Genomic DNA, 6,000 nt, shown 5'->3' with positions numbered 1-6,000 from the left:
GTTCTTGTCCTTTCTTTTATTAATGTGCTGTATTACACTGATTGATTTGTGATATTGAACCACTCTTGTGGCCCAGGAATAAATGACACTTGGTCATGGTGAATAATCCTTTTAATGTATGCCGGATCCTATTGGCTAGTATCTTGGTGAGAATTTTGGCATCTATCTTCATCAGGGATACTGGTCTATAATTCTCCTTTTTGGTGGGGTCTTTGTCTGGTTTTGGGATCAGGATAATGCTGGCCTCACAGAATGAGTTTGGAAGTTTTCCTTCCATTTCTATTTTTTGAAATAGCCTCAGAAAAATAGGTATTAATTCTTTTTTAAATGTTTGGTAGAATTCTTCTGGGAGGCCATCTGTTCCTGGACTCTTGTTTTTTGGGAGATTTTTGATTACTGCTTCAATTTCTTTGCTGGTTATGGGTCTGTTCAGGTTTTCTATTTCTTCCTGTTTCAGTTTTTGTAGTTTATATGTTTCTAGGAATGCATCCATTTCTTCCAGATTGCCTAATTTGTTGCCATATAGTTGCTCATAACATGTTCGTACAATTGTTTGTATTTCTTCGGTGTTGGTTGTGATCTCTCCTCTTTCATTTATGATTTTATTTATTTGGGTCCTTTCTCTTTTCTTTTTGATAAGTCTGGCTAGGGGTTTATTGATTTTATTAATTCTTTCAGAGAACCAGCTCCTAGTTTCTTTGATCTGTTCTATTCTTTTGGTTTCTGTTTCATTGGTTTCTGCTCCTGTCTTTACTATTTCTTTTCTCCTGCTGGATTTAGGCTTTATTTGCTGTTCTTTCTCCAGTTCCTTTAGGTGTAAGGTTAGGTTGTGTATTGAGACTTTTCTTGTTTCTTGAGAAAGTGCTGTATTGCTATATATGTCTCTCCTAGGACCGCCTTTGCTGCATCATTGATGCCTTTAAAGGATAACTCATAGAGGCAAAAAGTACATTAAGTAGGAAACTCTACCAAACCAAAGAACTTCTCTTATCAATATTGAGAACAGCTGCTACTAGCCAAGTGTATACTATATTTTCCAGAAAAAAAGTGGTTAAAATAATTTTGAACAGGTTCTATGGTGGAATAAAAACATATTAACTATAACATTTAGAGGATACATTTTGAAAAGGAAGACAGTAGATTAAAATATTAAAATATTTTGTTATGCTAGTTTAGCTGAAAAAATTTTTTGTAGAAGTATAATTAACATACAGTGTTATATTAGTTTTAGGTGTACAATGTAATTATTTTACAATACTCTGTATTACCCAGTGCTCATCATGATAACTGTACCCTTATTCCCTTTCATCTGTTTCACCAATCACCCGCCTCCCCTCTGGCAACTACGAGTTTGTTCTTCGTATTTATGGGCCTATTTTGGGGATTTTTTTTTTTTTTTTGGTCTCTTTTTGTCTTTGTTCATTTGTTTTGTTTCTTAAGTTCTACATATGAGTGAAATCATATAGTATTTGTCTTTTTTCGTCTCACTTATTTCTCTTAGCATTATTATTCACTTAGCATTCCCTAGGTCTACCTATGTTGTTGCAAATAGCAAGATCTCATTCTTTTTTATAATTGAATAATATTGCTTTGTGTGTGTGTGTGTGCATGTGTGTGTGCATGTGTGTGTGTATACATCACATTTTATTTATCCACTTATCTATTGATGGACAGCTGCATTGCTTCCATATGTTGGCTGTTTTAAATAATGTTGCAATAAACATTGTGTGCATATATCTTTTTGAATTAGTGTTTTCATTTTCTTTGGGTAAATACCCAGTAGTGGTATTACTGGATCATATAGTAAATCTATTTTTAATTTTTTGAGGAAACTCCATACTGTTTCCCACAGTGGCTGCAGCAATTTGCATCCCACCAACAGTGCGTAAGGGTCCCTTTTTCTCCACATCCATGCCAACACTTGTTATTTCTGATCTTTTTGATTCTAGCCATTATGACAGGTTTAAGGTGATATCTTATGGTGGCTTTGATTTACATTTCTGTGATGATTAGTGATGTTGAGCATCTTATTTCTGTTGTCCATTTGTATGTCTTCTTTGAAAAAATGTCTATTCAGGTCCTTTGCCCATTTTTAATCAGATTATTTGTTTTTTGGTATTGAGTTGTATAAGTTCTTCATATAATTTGGATATTAACCCCTTATCAGTTATATCATTTGCAAACATCTCCCATTCATCAGGTTGCTTTTTTATTTTGTTGACAGTTTCCTTCTCTGTGCAAAATCTTTTTGTTTTGGTGTTGTGCCAATAGTTTATTTTTGCTTTTGTTTCCCTTGCCTGAGGAGACATGTATAGAAAAATATTTCTGTGGCCAACATCAAAGAAATTACTACCCATGTTTTCTTCTAGGATTTTATGGTTTCAGGTCTCACATTTAGGTCTTTAATCCATTTTGAGTTTATTTTTCTGCATGGTGTAAGAATGTGGTCCAGTTTCATTCTTTTGCATGTAGCTGTCCAGTTTTCCCAGCACCATTTGTTGAAAAGACTATCTTTTCTTCATTGTATATTCTTGCTTTTTTTTTTTTTAAGATTAATTGACCAGATAAACATGGGTTTATTTCTGAGCTCTCTACTCTGTTTCATCGATCTCTGTGTCTATTTTTGTTCCAGTACCATAGTGTTTTGATGTTAGAAGAATTCTCTCATCTATAATCCTTTTTCAGGCTGATCAAATATTATAATTAATTTTCTTAGATCCTAGGAAGATCCTTTTCCTAGGTTAGAAAATTATCTGTGGAATATGTTGTTCATAAACCATCAGCATTGACAATGAACCAACTCAAGGTCTTTTTAGAAATAGAAATATAGACTGCCAAGGTTGTAATCATTCTTTGTCAGTATTTTGATCAAATCATCCCTGGGGTATTTGAATCTCCCTTATAACATTCCCATCAAATGTTCATCCATTCCAAGTTGTACACCTGCAGAAAGGCAGACTCCATCTCCTAAGGCAGCTCATTCTATCTTTCAGTGGTTCTGTCTGTTAAATACTTTTTCTTATGTTGGCTTCCTTGTAATATCCAATTTTTGGCCGGGACTCATCCTCTCTTTTTGGACATTTAAAGTAAACAGAACAACCGGACATGGGAGTTGTCCTACTTTTTGAAGATGATTATCCTTTTCCACCTATGTCTCTCATTTAAAAAAAATTTTCATTTCCTTTAACATCTTTACCATGTTATAGTCTTAAGTCCTTTTATCATCAAAACTGCTGTGCTTTGTGTTGACCTGATAATGCTTCAGTGTCTCTGGATTCTTCTTAGAGCACCTCACCAAGAATTGAACACAATTCCTGGAAACTTCTGACCAGGTTTGAGCTGAGTGGGGCAACTTTTTCTCACCTGCTGATTACATCTCTTTTAAATTTCTTCTTGCTATTTTCAGTCCCAAATGACAGCATGCATATTTTGTCATCTTGGTTGTTCCATCTAATATATATGCTCTTTAACCTGCTTTGTGTCATCTACAAATTTGATAGCAACAACAGAGACGTATGTATTCTCACATGTGTAAGAACAATGGACTTTTTCATTTTAGTGATTATAAAGTTGATTTGCGGGAAATGGTTCTTTATAGAGAAACTTCTACCATTCACTGCTGATTATGACTATCCTGTGAAGTATTGAGAACATTAACACTGCATCTCAGCTCCCTCTGGTGTACACAACCATCTTAGACATATTTTAATACTCTGAATCACTGAGTACAGTAATATATATTATTGATAAAATATAATGGGATTTAGCTTACTGTAACTCTCCTTTTAAATATGCTACTTGGATAGCCATGGATTTTAATACTCCTTTTGGGATTTTAACTATTTGTGAAACTCTGAGCTTCTTTTTCTCTTCACTGTGACCATTCATGATGATTTAGGAAAGTTGTACTATGAATATTGAAGCTATTTAGGAAACAATTTTATAGAACTAATATAAAAATGATGTTGCTAGATGTCTAAGCTGGAACTATAAAAAACCACTTGCTAACATAGTCTTTATTATAGTAAGCAATAATGAAACATCTTGGATTTTATTTTTCTAATTCCATTAAAATTATAAATCCTAACCCAGTACTTATTAGCCCTTAAGATTTAAAAACTATTATAAAAGAATATGGATTAAACAAATTTTATTTATAATAAAAATTACTAATGATAACTTTTGAGGGTGTATTACTTTATGGCACTATGTAGTTTATATAGGTTAATATTCATACACTTCATAATAATTTTCTAAGCTAATTCTTTTGATCTCCTTTCTTTATTTAAAGGGTCAGCAAACTATAGCTTGATATGGTCAGATTGCACATATTTGTCTTATAGGCCAAATATAGCCTTTGTATGGACAGATTTTGTATCCTGTGAGTTCAGATGTTTTTTACATTCTTAAATGCTTGGGAGAAAAATCAAAAGAACAGTAATATTTCATAACCTGTGAAAATTACATAAGATTAAAATTTCCATAAAGTCTTTTTGGAAATAGCTACACTCATTCATTTATCAGTTGTCTATGGCTGCTTTCATGCTGCTGTGGAAGAATTGAATAGTTGCAATAGTGCTCATATAGTATGTAAGGTCTAAATATTTATTGTCCGGCCCTTAACAGAAAAATGTTTGCCAATCCCTGCTATAGATAATAAAAGTGAGGCTTTATATTTTTAAGTGATTTCTTTAGGAAACATTAGGTTAATTAAAATAATAATTTCTCTTTTAATTGATTTCTTCTATATTTCAAGTAATTTTATAACAGAATCCCAACTAAATGTTAATATGTGTGTGTGTGTGTGTGTGTATACACATAGAGAGAGAGACAAGTTGGAAATACGAGAACAAAGTGTTTTTGTTTTTTTTTAAAGATTTTATTTATTTGACAGAGAGATACACAGCGAGAGAGGGAACACAAGCAGGGGGAGTGGGGGAGGGGAGCGGGAGAGGGAGTGGGAGAGGGAGAAGCTGAGCAGGAAACCCGATGTGGGGCTTGATCCCAGGACCCTGGGATCATGACCTGAGCTGAAGGTAGACGCTCAACAAGTGAGCCACCCAGGTGCCCCCAAAGTGGTTTTTTTAAAAAAGATTTTATTTGTTTATTTGAGAGAGAGAGTGAGCAAGAGAGAGAGAGAGAGAGAGAGCACAAGCTTGGGGAGAGGCAAAAGGGGAGGCAGATTTCTTGTTGAGCAGGGAGCCCAATGAGGGGCTGGATCCCAGGACCCTGGGATCATGACCTGAGCCGAAGGCAGATGCTTAACTGACTGAGCCACCCAGGCACCCTTAAGAGAACAAAGTCTACTTTTTAAATACATTTTAAATCTTAGGATTTAAAAGTATTATGTGTATCTTTGTGTATTCAAAAAGAAAGAAGTATATGTTGACAGAAAGAGAAGCAATTAAAGACTGTAGGAAATAAAATGGTGATGGAATGGGTGGATGTGAACTCTTAAGTCTATAACTACTCACTAAGGTTTTGGTTAGGCAGTCAATGCGGTAGGAAGCCTTTTTGTCCCATTCTGGATTTATGTTTTCCCATTTCTGAAACTTCATTGATTAAACCTCCATAATATGGCATTGAAAATGTCATTTGAGAGGGAACATATAGAGATGCTTGGAAGTGAATGGTTCCTGTGTTAATGAGATGGTGATCCAAATTAAATAAGACGATGCACATGAAGTGCCTGCCAGAAACGTTAGTAGAAAGTTAATAAACCATAGCCATCACCATAGTTTTAGAAAATCATGACTGGAATATCTATAATCATCAGAGTAATCCCAGTGTTAAAGTGTCTAGACTAGACCCAAGATGAAATCACTTATGCTAAGCAAGCGGAAACAACTAAATTTCTATTCTTGGCTCTCTCAGGAAAGGAAGGGCTAGGCCACCCAATCAGCACTTGCTTGCTCAGGTCAAATTACTTAACCTAGCTCTAAGACTTCCCTTTGTTTCATATAAGGAAAGTAGCCCTGCTTTAACCAGTCAGCAGATTCC

Source organism: Halichoerus grypus, chromosome 3, assembly GCF_964656455.1.
Source record: "Halichoerus grypus chromosome 3, mHalGry1.hap1.1, whole genome shotgun sequence".
Taxonomy (NCBI): Eukaryota; Metazoa; Chordata; class Mammalia; order Carnivora; family Phocidae; genus Halichoerus; species Halichoerus grypus.
The sequence above is the reverse complement of the archived record's forward strand: the minus strand, read 5'-3'. Positions refer to the sequence as shown.